The sequence below is a fragment of the Apium graveolens genome, chromosome 2 (assembly GCF_009905375.1).
Source record: "Apium graveolens cultivar Ventura chromosome 2, ASM990537v1, whole genome shotgun sequence".
Lineage (NCBI taxonomy): Eukaryota > Viridiplantae > Streptophyta > Magnoliopsida > Apiales > Apiaceae > Apium > Apium graveolens.
This window is the reverse complement of record NC_133648.1, coordinates 46,822,100-46,836,315: the sequence shown is the minus strand read 5'-3', so window position 1 is coordinate 46,836,315 and position 14,216 is coordinate 46,822,100.

Below are 14,216 nucleotides of genomic sequence, written 5' to 3'. Positions count from 1 at the left end.
TAGAATTCCTTCTTCATGCATATCTCTTCTTATGCTTATCTCGATCTTCTTTCCTTTAATCAGCTATTGTCCTTATCTGAATGTACTTCAGCACTTATGTTCTGATATCCATCTTCTGATGATTATCTCCTGATAATATAAGTACTGATATCCTTAAGTCCTGACTTCCAATAAGTACTGATTTATCCTGTTTAAGTAAGATCTGAAAACTAAACATAAATCATATTATCCATGACATTATCAAATATATCCAACAAGAGTTTCTAGAATTATCAGTACTTGGCTCATCAGAACTTGATGAATTAGAACTTGAAGAATCAGTGACAGGTTTCGATGCTTCTTGAGAGTCTTGAGTTGTGGTAGGATGTTCAGCTTGCTCCCCCTGGACAGATTCATTTTCCCTTTCAGTAGTTACCACAATTTCAGTAACATCAGAACTTAACCCGTCAGAACTTATAGGATCAGAGTTTAAGTCATCAGAGTTTATATTATCAGAATTTAAATCTTCATTCTCAAATCTCAGCTGATCATGATCATTGAAATCTTCAAGTCCAGTAATCTTCTTATCATCAAAAGATACATTGATAGACTCCATGACAACCCTTGTTCTTAAATTATAGACTCTGAAAGCTTTTGTGGAAAGTGGATATCCAACAAAAATTCCTTCATCATCTTTTAGATCAAATTTTGACAGCTGTTCAGTATGAGTTTTAAGAACAAAACACTTACTTCCAAATACATAAAAGTATTTCAGATTTGGCTTCTTTTTCTTCACCATCTCATATGGTGTTTTTCCACGCTTGTTTATGAGTGTAGCATTATATGTAAAACAAGCATTCTGCACAACTTCAGCCCAAAAGTAGGTTGGTAACTTTGCTTCATCAAGCATAGTTCGTGCAGCTTCAATGAGAGTCTTGTTCTTTCTTTCTACAACTCCATTTTGTTGTGGAGTTCCAGGTGCAGAAAATTCCTGTTTGATTCCATGTTCTTTGCAGAACTCTTCCATGATTGAATTCTTGAACTCAGTGCCATTATCACTTCTTATTATTTTAACAGAATCTTTGACCAATTTATCCAGTTATTTGACATGATCAGTTAGAGTAGATGCAGTTTCATTCTTCTTGTGCAAGAAATACACCCAAGTGTATCTTGTAAACTCATCCACTATAACCATAACATATTTCTTCTTCGCAATAGACATGACATTGACTGAACCAAATAGATCAACATGCAGTAGGTGATTAGGCTCAAGAATTGAAGATTCAGTTTTGCTCTTGAATGAAGATTTTCTTTGTTTTTCCATTTGACATGAATCACAAAGGCCATCAGGAGCAAAAACTGATTTTGGCAGTCCTCTCACAAGATCTTTCCTTATAAGCTCATTTATGTTGTTGAAGTTTAAATGAGAGAGTCTTTTATGCCAATTCCAGCTTTCTTCAATTGATGCTCTACTGTTAGGCACAAAGCATGCGCTAATAATTCACGCAAGTATATGCGTTCGCAAGTAATATAGAATGATTTCTAGTTCGTTCCCACAGAGACTCAGACTAATTATATTTAATTAACACTTACTCACCAATGTATGATTACTCTTCAATGTCAAAACAATAACACTTAAGGTTGATTAACTAATTATTAACTACGAGAATTAAACACTTAAATTGACCCTTGAATTAACAATATTAAACACACATGAGATCATAACATCATTACTACTTCATTCAATAGTTATTGTTATTACCCTTAGCATGTAACGGTGATGATATTAATCGAACAACATGAAACTGATAAAAGCCAACTTTCATTGCACAAGTACCATTCTACCAAGCATCCACAATTAAGATAGAAGTTGAATAAGCATCAATTATGTTGAGACCCTATATATCTACAGAATTTGACAACATAATGATTTAAGCGCAAGTTATTCATTATGATTACACAAGGCAAGTAAAACGGTTAGAGTTACCCATTAATCATGCATACAATACATGAACCTATGCTAGCATGGCAAGTTCAAAATCTCAAGATTCATTATCGCTTCACAAGAGATTAACAGGCTATCTTATATGTTCGCGACGCACATAAGACGAATAAGCACAACCTATGCTAGATATCATACAATCATCACATACCAAGGTATTAAACAATTAACTAAAGAAATCCATAGTTAATCCGCTACGACCTCATGATCACGATTAGCCCATGATAGAACTCATCGTCACCATGGGTTCATATGAAAACATGATAATAACACAACGATATAAACTAATAATAATACTTAATAAAAACAGAGTACGTCACAAGAGTATTAAGGTTCAAAGTAAAGAAAGCTAGCATCCACTGTTACAACGAATTAAAAGAATCACAAGATAACGTATGCTTCCTCTTCTTCGTTGTTGCGTGCTAAAACGGTCTTCTTAATCTTCTCTCCTTGTTACTTGCTCCTTGCTTGTTACTTCTTGTTGTGAAAACATCTCCCAAGATTACTTATATAAGAGTCCACAAGAAACAGCACCGTCAGAAGCCCAATAGAACTCAAATTAGAAAATCCAGAATTTAAAATTCCGACCCCAGGCGGCTGCCTCCAATCCCACGCGGGCGCCTGCTCTCCAGGCGGTCGCCTGCAGTCTCCAGGTGGGCACCTGCAAACCTTCTGGAAAATTCCACTTTCTGCTTCTGATTTTGCTGAATTCTTCGCACAACTCCCCGCAATTGATTCCAAGTACTTCTCTAGGCTTATTATGATGAAATCTTCCTAATTATGCAATTTATACCCTGAAATGCAAAACACTAGCAAAACACATCAAATACACAAAATACTTGATTTCAAGACATCAATTCAAGCCATTATAAAATGTTTTAAGTGGCATAAAATTCCACTTATCACACCCCCAAACTTAAATCGATACTTGTCCTCAAGCGTCACAGACTCAAAAACAAAATAAAAACATGCATGAATGCAAACTACATTAATGCAGTGATCCCCATCGCGATGACTAAACCAACCAACACATGACATCTCAACAAATGCAATTAGGCGACTAAAGATCAATCAAATCACGCAAGCTAACATACAACTAGAAACGTGGTGTGTGCGAATGCTTAACAGATATGCTTCAAAACTAGATCAATTATCATAACTCAATTATCCTCAGGGCAATCACAATATTATACGAATAATATATTCTAGACACAAAATGACTTATAACACTTCAAGTTCACTGGAGCTTATTACAGAATCATGCTTTTATTCAACACAATAACAAATGCTTATTTGATCGTGCAATGAGTGAGGTCCATAAAAGACTTATGTAATGGCATCCATTTAGAGAGCGTTAGGTTAGCGGATCCCAGACTATAAAAGCATTAGGTCACTAGGCACAAAGTCCCCTAAGAACTTAATAACTCGAATACCAAAGAGCTCATTCGTGATCAATTATGCATAAACCCATATTTTTTTTCTTTTTTTCTTTTTTTTCTTTTTTTTTCTTTTTTTTCTTCTTCTTTTTTTCAATTTCTGAGCAAGTGTGTTTTGCTCCATCTTGCTCAACCCTAGACTACTCGCATAAAATACGAGCCGGCTACTAGCCATTTGACGTCTAGCCATACCTAGCAATGAATTCCAATTTTTACTCCAATTTTATCTTTTCATTCCTTTTATCATTAAGAGCCTATCATACATTCTAAGTATAAGCAATTGATTAACCTCAAAAACCATCAAACCATGACAACAATCTAGTCCTTAAGCATACTCTAAGACTTAGTGAAATTACAAGTGTTTCTAGCATGAATGCCATCCTAACAAGATTCAACATCACTCTAATATTATCACTACACTCGCATCAATATCACATATCAATCGGTAAAGCAACACAAAAGGGATCATGGTATATGCATGAGCTATATGTCATGATAAATAAAGCTATAAAATAATAATAAAAAACTATATGGTAAAAATATGCAACTATATGAACTAAACTAACATGAATATGCAACTACATGACACACACACAAATATGTTCCTTAACTACCACCCCCAAACTTAAAATCTTCACTGTCCCCAGTGAAGGTAATAGAAAGGAACACAGGGTATACCTACTCAGAAAAATCATCATCATCACCCTCAGAGGGTGGAGTATCAGGAGGCGGATAAGCAGAGTCCTCACCAAAAACGGGCCACTGGATGTCAGCTCCAAGGCCTTTGAAAGCAATCCCAAGCGCTAGGGTGAGCTCCTGCGCAAACCTACTCTGTGACTCATACATCGCATCCATCCTCCGTGAAAGCCTCTTGTACTGGATATCATCCATCCATGAACCATCTCATCCCTGGGCTCTCGAAGAACCTTCCTCACCATGAACCTGACTGGGCCTAGCCATAGTAGCACCAGCTGCTGGACATCCTCCTGGGAGATGATATCCCAAACCATGCTCATCGGGCTCTCCACCCGTCCACTCCTGCATCGCATTCAGCATCGAAGAATCAATAGGAGCGGCCGACATCTGCAGCTGCTCATAAGAAGGCCAATGGACTCCAACAGCCTTGCACAGCTTTGTGACAATAGAGGTATATGGGATGTTGTAATGCGTCCTCCCCCTCAAAAACTTCAAAATCCCTTGGTAGATGAACTCACCAAGGTCCATATAATACTCCTCATTCAAAATCCCCCACAATAACCTGGCTCTATCCATTGTAACCTCATGTGTATGCGAAGAAGGCAAAATATTAGCATAAATAAAGGCATTCCATGCACGGGCATACCTGTTCATCACAACAGCCGGAAAAGAATGATACTCGTTGGATCCCGTCTTAAACTTCCACACCGTGCCCGGCTGACAGAGAGTAGCAATAATCAAATCTAAGTCAAAATCCTCAGGGGTCTTCTCATTCCAATTCTCCTCCTGGGGCTTCCTTTGTCGCTGTCCTATAACATGGAGAATCGCCGCAGGCTGATAATCAACAATAAGCCCACGAACAACAGAATACCCATTCTTGTCGGCCTTGGCATTCGCATAGAACTCGCGAACCATACTCATCGGGACCGCCTCAGGTGACTCGCAAAAAGTCATCCAACCCTTCTCTGCAATCATCGGCAATAACTCACCATCCCTCCTCGATGGCAAAAACCCCCTCTCCTTCAAAATCGGCTTAGTTAGAAGCCTAGCATACTCCTCCTCAGCAGCCCTATCCACCAATCAGGGCCTCGCAGCAGTACCCCTTGAAGAATCAGCAGTCGAAATGATGCTGCTACTATCGACAGTTCGAGATCTCTTTGGTGCCATTGAAACTGAGAATAAGATTTATAGAGTTGTGGTTTGTGTGTAGGAAAGGGTTTGTAAGTTGAAAGTGTATTGGAGGTATATAGAGAGGTTGTGTGTATATATAGGGTAGGATTAAGGTTAGAATTAGATTAGGGTTGGGGTTGTGGCTAATTTATAGGAAGAAAATCGTGGGTAATGGGGTTTGTAGTGATGTGGTTGTGTTTTTTGTGTTTTTCTGTTTTTTATAAGATGATAACTGAATTTTTTAAAACGCAGGTCCGCAGACGGTTGCCTGGAACCAGCAGGCGGGCGCCTGCAAGGTCCCTGGAAAAAAAAAATTCAGCCATCTTTTTCTGATTTTTTTGGGTTTTTTGGTTAGAGTACTAAATTCTAACGGTTCCTATGGTCTCATATCTTGGGTTGCCTCCCAAGAAGCACTTCTTTTACGTCATTAGCTTGACGTAGAGTAGTTCGATCAAGTTGACAATAAAACGGCACTAACCACTTTGCGGTTTGTTATATCCCCATAATAGTGCTTCAATCTCTGACTATTTACTTTGAATGCTTGGCCCGGATCATTTTCAAAAATCTCCACCGCTCCATGTAGAAACACAGTTTTGACGATAAATGGTCCAGACCGCCTTGATTTCAACTTTCCAGGAAAAAGTCAGAGACGAGAGTTGAATAGAAGAACTTATTGCCCCAGCACAAATGACTTAGGAGATAGCTTCCTGTAGTACCACCTTTTCACTTTTTCTTTGTACATTTTGTTATTTTCTTACGCTTGAAGTCGAAATTCATCAAGTTCATTTAACTGAAGCATTCGCTTCTTCCCAGCTGTATCTAGATCAAGGTTTAACTTCTTAAGTGCCCAATAAGCCTTATGCTCAAGCTCCACAGGTAAATGACATCCCTTACCATAGACAAGTTGAAACGGGGACATCCCGAGTGGAGTCTTGTACGCTGTTCTATAAGCCCAAACAGCTTCATCGAGCTTCAAAGACCAATCTTTCCTTGACGGATAAACAACTTTCTCTAGAATGCGCTTGATCTCTCTATTAGACACTTCAGCTTGACCATTAGTTTGCGGATGATAGGCAGTAGCGATGCGATAATTCACATTATAGCGTTGCATCATAGAAGTGTACTTACGATTGCAGAAATGCGACCCCTCATCACTTATGATAACTCGTGGCATTCCAAACCTTATGAATATCTGCTTAGGAAGAAAACTCAACACTACCTTTGCATCATTCGTCGGTAAAGCCTGACTTCTACCCATTTCGAGACATAATCGACTGCCAGTAAGATGTACAGATTATTGCAGGACGAGATAAATGGTCCCATAAAATCAATTCCCCAAACATCGAAGACCTTAACTTCAAGCATCATATTTAAAGGCATCTCATCCTTTCTAGTAAGATTCCCAACTCTTTGGCAATGATCACACCTTAAAATGAACTGATGTGCATCTTTAAACAACGTAGGCCAGAAAAAACTTGCTTGAAGAATACGATATGCTGTCTTTTCACCACCATAATGTCCACCATAAACTATGGAATGACAGTCTCGTAATATCCCCTCCGTCTCACAGAATGGGATACATCTCCTGATGATCTGGTCAGCTCCTTGTCTAAACAATATGGTTCATCCCACATGTACCACTTCACCTCATGCAGAAACTTCTTCTTTTGAGACGCATTCATATTAGGAGGCATTATATTGCTGACAAGATAGTTCACAATGTCTGTGAACCATGGCTCTTCTTCTTGAACTGCGAATAACTGCTCATCCGGAAAAGATTCGTTGATCAATGTCTTATCATGTGAAGTAGACTCGGGATTCTCCAATCTAGAGAGAAGGTCAGCTACTTGATTTCAGTACCTTTTCGATCCTTGATCTCTAACTCAAATTCCTGTAGCAAGAGCACCCAACGAATAAGTCTAGGCTTCGAATCCTTCTTTGAGACCATATAGCGAATGGCCGCGTGATCAGTGAATACTGTCACCTTTGTCCCAAGTAGATAAGATCAAAAATTTTTGAAACCAAAAACTATAGCCAAGAGCTCCTTCTCAGTAGTGGTGTAGTTCATTTGAGCTCCATTTAGCGTCTTACTAGCATAGTAACCACATGAAAGATATTATTCTTGCGCTGCCAAGAACTGCTCCCACCGCATAATCATTTACATCGCACATCATCTCAAAAGGTTCTTTCCAATCAGGTGTCGTAATGACTGGTGCAGTTATTAAACTCTTCTTGAGAGTCTCGAATGCTGCCAAGCATTCATCATCAAATTTGAAAGGCACATCTTTCTCGAGCAAGTTGCACAACGGCTTAGATATCTTAGAGAAGTCCTTGATGAAACGCCGATAAAAACCCGCATGACCAAGAAAACTACGGATTCCTTTCACAAAAATAGGTGGCGGAAGATTTTCAATGACCCCCGCCTTGGCTTTATCCTCCTCAAGGCCCTTGCTAGAGACCTTATGCCCAAGAATGATGCCTTGTTGCACCATGAAGTGACATTTTTCCCAATTGAGCACCAAATTAGTTTCCACACACCTTTTGACCACCAAACGGAGATTATTCATTCATTCATCAAATGAATATCCAAAGACGGAGAAGTTGTCCATGAACACTTCGACATTATTTCCAATCATATCAGAGAATATGGCCATCATGCATCTCTGAAAAATGGCAGGTGCACAATATAAGCCAAAAAAACTCTGCGAAAAGCAAACGTGCCAAATGGACAAGTGAAAGTAGTCTTTTCTTGATCTTCTGGTGCAATGCAAATCTGATTGTAGCCCGAATAGCCATCCAGAAGACAATAATACTCATGACCAGCCAACATGTCAAGCATCTGATCAACAAATGGAATAGGGAAGTGATCCTTCCTCGTGGCTTTATTCAACTTTCTGTAGTCCATGCATGTCGTGCCCTCCAAACCCGGGTCAGAAGTTTGGGGTCCACACACACACATATCTTATTTATAACCTGCTTATAACAATAATAAAGATAACAATAATATGCACACAACTGGTTCCTTTTTAGCTGGAAAGAATATAAACAACATCGCACAAATGAGCTAACTAGCTCAACAAGTCACAATGACAGAACTGAGAATAATGATCATCAGGTGAACATGATTATGATATCAAGTGAACAATGGATTATGATTTAGAATTGGATATTATACTTTTAATTTAAAAACCAAGGTTAGGCTGCTGATCAGTCACGCACTAACCCCGAGCAAGGCACACAGCAGTGCTCTAACTACTGGATCCAAGGCACACATTGGCCTAACTTGACCATTATATGGTCAGACCACGAATCTGGTCCACAATTTTATAAAAACAATCCAATTCTAACATAATAACAGAATAAGCAATAATAAACTATAATCAGAATTATTAACAATAATGAGTGTTTAACAATGAAAGGGTTTCAATCCTTGTAAGGATCAATAAGATAATTTAAAAGCTTGGATGCTGGTATTGAAAGAATTGGATAATAAAGGAATCAACATTTCAGGGTTTCAAAGATTTGGGCTTTTAAAGCATAGGATACAATGTTTGAGTATATAATTAATTCAGTTTAGTGTTTGGAATTTTGTTTGCATGTATTTGTGGAGTAGTATCGTATACTTGAGGTTCGTGTTTGGGTATACAACAATCAATGGTCTAGAAAGAATAAGGTTCATGGCTCAAGATCAATAACTGGAATCAGGGTTTAGGTTTCTGTGCTTCAAAGCACTTGCAATATCACAGGATTATCAAGTACTACAATATCTCGAAAAAGTTTAGAGCACTTGCCTGGTACTAGCTTACTATTCTGCACTCACTTCCAATCACAATCGTCTTACTCCTCAACTACCTGTTTCCCTTTCCTACGCCTTGCCTCTTCTGCTCACATATCATAAACATCTATCAATAATTGACTCATAGAGTTCTATTCAACATATACTTCTGTCTACCCTTCGTTTTACCCAAATCCGATTAACAGATTAAAAGTTATGTAATAATCAAGTAAACACCGAATATATAGACTGATAATCAATCAACAAGTCACATATAGCACATAATACATCACGTAATCAAGGATATATTATTTATAAAGAAGTCTCGGGTCATAAATAGGCTTTCTGATATTTAAAATGATTTTTAAAATATTTTTCGGAATTAAAATGGGTCGTTGGATCAATTTCGGAATAATAAAGAGGGTTCGGTTGGCCAATTCTGGCTCCGAAACAATTTTATACTAATTATCGAGCCTTGGAAATAATTTAGAATAATATTTTAAAGCTCGAAACTATTTTCAGAATTTTTAAATCATTTTTAAGTAATTATATTTAATTAAATAATTAATTAAAATCAATTAATAATTAATTAAATCAATTAATCAATTAATTTCCAAATTAATTGACCAATTAATCGATTAAAATTAACTGAAATTAATTAACTAATTAATTCAGATTTATTTTTGAATTAAAAATAATTTTCGGAATTAAAATAATAATTTTCAGAATTTTCAGAAATTAAAAATGAATTTTTATAATAAAAATAAATAGGAAATATGATTTTTAAACATTTTATAAACAGGAATCCTATTTTTGAAAATTTTGCAAACTACAGGGACTGAACTTCACCATCTTCAAAAATACAGGGACTAAACTGCAATGTAATTGCTATTATTATCAAACAACTGATAGAAACTGGGGATGGGACACGTGGTTTCCAACTTTCTGTTGTGCAAACACGTGTCCTATTACGATAAAAATCTGATTTCCAGTCTCGGTTATACCTTTAATTGAACAAAAATGCGGGCAGAAACGAGTCAAAAAGTTCCAATTAATTATAAAAATTCTCGAAATAATTAAAAGATAATAAAATAATAATCTGATTCTTCAAATAGTTTGCAGCACTTTCTGTTATTTTGTCATTCACTTGAAGTAAGAATAATACGTGCTCCAGTTCTTCAAAATACTTCAATGGAATGGCATTTTCCCTTATATGATAAACCCTACCATCTGTCATGAAGTACAACAAGATGTGTTCTTTCAAGTAGGTATGGTAAACCATTTGTACAGATTCCAGTTGATTCAATCTCTCAGGAGTTGCTCCAATACCTGGTTCACTTAAGGAAGTTGGATCATTGGTAGTGTTATGTATTCTTCTTTCATCAGCACTTCCCAATCCAGTTTTATCTCTTGCTTCCTTTCCAGTAACCACTCTTGCTTCAAAACCACTTGCAGCAGCCTTCAAAGGTTGAGTCTGTTTTGCTTTAGTGAATCCTGGTATGAGTGTCTTTGATTTATCTTCTGATATCAAGTTAACTTGAGCTATGTCAGAGGTTAATTGCTTCTTTGAAATATCAGAACTTACTATCTCTTGACTCTGAACAACTTGAGCCATGTCAGAGGTTGTCTTAAAAACTTTTCTTGAAGTCAGAGCAAGATCATCATCTTCATCAGTAATTTCTTCATTCACAGGAGGCACATAAACTTTGATAGGTTCACCAACTTTCTCTTTGCCCTTGGACCTTGGATCTATCTGCAGTTGTGATTTAGCCATGGTTGATTCAGGATTTATCCTTTCTTTTATCATAATGCCTTTGAGTTTTGGAAGTGTCTTTTTACCAGAAGTTTCAGATTTAGATTTGACTTTTCCTGATTTAAGTCTGGCTTCTTCTTCCATTAAACTCTCCAAGTCCATTCCTGGATTTTCTTGAAGAAATAACTGTCTTGACATTTCTTCATCAAGATCTAAAAGTTCATCAGAACTTATCCTTTTACCAGTAGCAGAACTAATTCTTTTGCCAGCATTAGAACTTGTCATGTGACTTGTGATTTCAACTTTTCTTGATGAGAAACCTCTACCTTGACTATGACCTTTACCCATTCCAGAGTTTCCATGGTCATCTTTTTCATCATCCTTCGCCTTCAGTGTCTTATCAGTTTTGCATTTGGACTTAATTACTTTCTCCCCCTTTTTGGCATCAGCAGGTAAGAGAAGAGAGACAAGCAATTCCACTGAGGCTTGGATTTCATTAAGTTGAGATTGCTGAGAAGCTTGATTTTTCAAAATATCATCAATCTGAGATTGTTGTTTCTCTTGAGTATATGTATTTTTCTGAAAATGAACACTGAACCGATCTTCGAGATTGTGAACCCTAATTGTTGCGTGTGTTATTATAATATACATAATTATGAGTCGGGTTTGAATATCGTTGGGTAGAATTGCTATCGAGGATATGTCAAGCATACCTAGACGTCTAACGTAGGGCATTTTGGCTCTGTAGGTTCTAGTCGAAGGACTCAAGAGTTGATATCGAACTAAGTTGACCTAGTGATCAGTCGACAAGCGCAGCGAGGTTCCTAAGCGAAGGACCTGAGCGTTGAAGTCAGATCCATGATAGTCTGATAGTAAGGCGATAAATCTGAGTGTCCAAGTCAGTCCAAGGTCAACCAGAGATAGTCATAAGCTCTGCAAGCCAAGTACCCCTGACCATTCTTTTATGGTTCAGTACATATGAATAGCTAAATGTTTTACTTTCGTAATGGAACGAAAACGTTTTAAGTTACGTATCCCCTGTAGTTATAAATCACTATTTTCAAATTGTTTTGGGGAGAAGTAACTTCGAAAGGTACCTATCTCGAATGAAATGATTTGCGAAATGGATTTTATATGTGTGCTGGTTAAATAAATAATTTTGAAAATGAGATTGGTACAAGTGTTTTGAAAACTGGATAAAACGGTCAAATATAGGATACATTGGGGCCAGAGTAGGCCTATTGAGGTGGCGTAAGAGGCTAATTCGGTTGCGCGCAATATAAAACCGATTAGTCCAGCAGGTCAGAGACCTAGCTAGTCTCTGAGTTCCGGAACAGGTATATAGGATAGCAGTGGGAGCTGTCCGGTGTTGATAGCCTGATCAACTATCTTCACATATCCACTACGTATCTGATTTGGATTTTATGGTCTCCATAACGGAACAAGTGGTTTATCTAGTGGATTTGGAAATGAAGATAGCATGCTAAAATTTGACTCTGGTATTTATACACATCACACTACTGATGTTATTATTTTACAGAGCATGCTAGTTTTGATATCCAGTTTATACCTATTTTACATGTTTCTAACGAATAATGAATTATATTCCTATAACTATTTTACTTTAAACTGTTTTACTTGTTATTCATATAGTGGTGCTGCCGAGCAAGCAATTGCTCACCCTTGCAAAATATTTTATATGTATTGTAGATGCCTAGGAGATTCTTGCGCGGTAGTCAGGTCAGAGTTCCAGCTCCTTTCGTGTCAGGCTCCTCTGAGGTAGTTGTGCTGGACCAAAGATGGTCTGTTGAGTTGCTGCATTAGGTTAGTTATGTCAGGATTGTTTGTAATTAGTTGAGTTGAAATAGTTGTAACCTAAGTCATACTTAAACCTGGAAAAGATCTTGGAAAAAAAGGGCCGTATTTATATTCTATCTTGGAATTGATTGTATTATGTTTGTTATGGTGATTGTTGATGACGTCAACTCCTGACCCCGGGGTTGAGGCCGTCACAGCAACGGTATCAAGATCATCCAGTTTCACCTTCCTTGAAAGAATACCTTTCATGAATTTCGCATAACTAGGCATTTGCTCCAGAGCCTCAGCGAAAGGTATGTTGATGTGAAGTTTCTTGAACATCTCCAGAAACTTATCGAATTGCTTATCCAGCTTTTGTTTTTGCAATCACTTAGGAAAAGGTGGTGGAGGATAGAACTGTTTCTCCCCTATATTACCCTCAAGAAGAATGTGTTCAACAGTAGTCTTCCTTGGTTCCCCCTCTTTCTCCTTTTTCTTTTCTTCTTCATCTACAACTTCAGCTTCTCCATCTTTTGCTTTTTCAGCATCAGCAACTTTTCCAGACCTTAAGGTAACAGCTTTGACTTGCTCTTTAGCTTCCTTCCTACCCGGCACTTCAGTATCGCTGGGAAGTGTGCCAGGTTGACGATTAAGCAAGGAATTGGCTATTTGACCGATTTGATTCTTCAATGTCTTGATAGAAACAACCTGACTTTTGCAAAACAGCTTTAGCTCCTCGAAATCAATGCTAGAAGGTGGAGCAGCACCTCCTTGTTGAGGATATGATTTCCTTTGAGCATATTACTGAGGTTGCTAATATGGTTGCTGAACACCGTTCTGATTGTTGCTCCAGCTGAAATTGGGATGATTTCTGTTATTAGGATGATAAGTAGCTGGCACAGGCTGCTGCGGTCGCTGATAATTATTCACATACTGAACAGATTCATTAACAAGAGAACACTGATCCGTAGCATGAGAGCCTGCACAAAGCTCACAGACAATAGCTATTTGATTGACTCCGTAGTTGGCTAAAGAATCGACCTTCATAGACAGCGCTTGGAGCTGTGCTGCAATAGTTGTAGATGCATCAACTTCCAGAATACCTGCTACCTTCCCAGGCATCATCCTTTGAGTTGGATTTTGATACTCGTTTGCATCCATAGTTTTAATGAGATTATAGGCCTCGGTATAGCTTTTGGCCCACAAAGCGCCTCCAAAAGCTGCATCGAGCATGGGCCGAGATTAGTCCCCCAAACCATTGTAGAACCCAGTTATCCCCATCCAGTCAGGCATACCATGATGTGGACACTTTCTTAACATCTCCTTATAGCGCTCTCAAGCTTCGCACATAGATTATGTTGGTTGCTGAGCCAACTGAGTAAGAGCACTCCTCATAGCTGCAGTCTTGGCCATTGGATAAAACTTCACCAGAAACTTTTGCGCAAGATCTTCCCAAGTAGTGATGGACCCAGCTGGTAAAGAATGTAACCAGTCCTTAGCTTTATCCCTCAGAGAGAATGGGAAAAGCCTCAGCTTGATAGCCTCATCAGCAATACCATTATATTTGAAAGTACTGCAGATCTCGACAAAATTCCTGATATACATATT